Source organism: Taudactylus pleione, unplaced genomic scaffold, assembly GCF_031769625.1.
Source record: "Taudactylus pleione unplaced genomic scaffold, aTauple2 ptg001739l, whole genome shotgun sequence".
Classification (NCBI taxonomy): domain Eukaryota; kingdom Metazoa; phylum Chordata; class Amphibia; order Anura; family Myobatrachidae; genus Taudactylus; species Taudactylus pleione.
In genome coordinates this window covers 75,369-77,763 of record NW_028286136.1, presented here as the reverse complement: position 1 = coordinate 77,763, position 2,395 = coordinate 75,369, and positions in this window count along the sequence as shown.

The following is a 2,395-nucleotide window of genomic DNA, read 5'->3' as shown; positions in this document are numbered from 1 at the left end:
TCTGTTTGGCTGCTGGTCTGAGACCCATGATTGGCTAATGGCCAGCACCAAATTTAAACAAGCGGCACTAGGACAGTGATAGTCCCACAGCCGGGTGCTAAAGTAAAGTGCCAGTATGACTTACCATTTCATACCAGCACACAATGAGTATTGGATCCATTTTCAAGATGTTGCAAACCATTTGGTCCTGGTGAAGTGACTAAAGAACTTGAACTACAAGTCCAACATAGTGGAATTGTTTAATCTCATCTCCTCTTTCAGCCTCTCTAGCTGCTTTTCCAGTAATTTATTTTAGAGAATTAGGGGTAAATTTACAAAAGGTCGATTTTGCATTTTGAGTGATTTGAGGTGCGATTTTCATTCGATTTGTATTAAATTTTGCATTTGGGTATTTAGTAAAGGCCAAATCGAATGTAAAATCGAATTTCAAATCGAATTTTAGTCAAATCGGTCTCAAATCGAACATCGGGAAAACATTGGTACTTTTACATAGCCCAACACACAAACACACAAAACCCTTATTTACTATCATTCGATTTGAAATCAACCTCAAAATCGGACTTCAAATCGAACTTCAAATCACCAAATGAATACTAGATTTACTAGATGGTTAACATCCCAACCTCTACTTATTTTGGCCTCACAAATGATAAAGATGGCTTGACAAATGTCAGGATTTGGGTAAAAATAATTCCACACAAAAGAGGTGTTTTTTGTCTTATTGCCAGGATTAACAATGGCCTTCTTCTTATCACAGGCAAAATCTTTTGTCACTGGTGGTTAACTTACTTTGACACAAAGAATGTCCTCCTCCTGAATTTTATCAATTTCTTGTCCAACACATTCAAATTCAACATCCTCATTAGCATCAGATACATAGATAACACTTGCAATTCTACAGTAGCATCCTCACTTTCTATGTCATCATCATTACTTTTACCAGGGACATAACTAGGGTAGTGCCGCCTGTGCCATGGCACAGGGCACCGCAGGACAAGGGGCACTGTTCAGGCCTGTAAATTTTCTCTTTATAATCATTCTCACTTGTAGCTTCCTCTTATTTCATCCCCAGCATCTCCTGGCCTCCACTATCTCTTCCCTGGCCCTTCCCATGAGGCCATTCCCCTTTCTTGGGTGTGTTATGTCCCTATTTGAAAAATGGGGGGGCACCAATACTCTTTCTGTTGCAGGGCACCAAAAAGTCTAATTACGGCTCTGACTTTACTACTACTTATACTCACATTTGCCAAAATGGTGGAAGGAGGCTTCTCTGAAATTACAATATCAGAAATTTCAGACTCACACATAGCACTCATCCTTTAGACTCTACTCAGGGATCTATGAAATTTATGAACACATAGGGCCTGAATCAGCAGTGCTTGACAGTCTGCTGCCATTTGTGGGCTTGGAGGGGGTGGCGATGCCCTCCATTTCCTGAAATGGAGGCATGTCACCGCCATTGTGGAGGAGGGAAGAAGCCAGGATATCTGTTGGCTGACAGAGATTTTCTGGCCTTTTCCTCTAAACTGTGGCGGCCAGCTGCTGGACCCCATAGGTACGCAGATTATCCAATGCTGCATTGGACTATGTAGGCTCGGAGAAGTAGTGCACAGGAGATGTGATGCATTACCATATCTGCAAGGGTCACAATTGCAAAGCTGCCTGCTTGCAGCTTTGCTATTACGATCCTTGCAGAATCAGGACAACAGTTTATTCTTTTCTGTGCACTCATTTGCCTGTTTTGGAGGTGACACATCCTAGACTCAGGGCCTGATTCAGCAAGGATCGCTATTCTGCTAATACATACGCAATGCAGTTGCTAATCTCAGCAGTGATATGCAAATAATTGCATTCGCATTGCGATTGCAGCCTAACATAAGGATGCTCACTTCCCCTTACATCTGTATACTTTGGCAACACAGTGAAATAATCGGTAACATCGAGTAACATCGGACCCATACACACAGTTAAGGCTGGTCAGACCTCACTCAGGAATTGCTTACTTCAGAGCATGATATGAGGCCTCAGGCTGCATATGGTATCGCAGTGGATAATTTAAGCACACCCCTGCAACATCATCCCAATGCACTGGCACGCCTGCGTTCGTCTGACCAACCAACCGTCACCACATACACACGGCACTTCCTGTCAATCACTCTGCGATGGGTCTGCCTAGCCTCAGAGATTGCAGTCCCGATCGCAGTGGGTGGCTCCCGCACGCGCACTGCGATGTGAAAGCATGCGCAGAACGCAACAATCGGCCGATGGCGTGCGTATAAGCAACTACGATCCTTGCTGAATCTGGCCCAGAGAACAGTATTTTTGGACAAATAAACACTGTCTCTGACCTCTTACACAAGTGACAAACAATATATATACTGCAGTGTAGATAGAT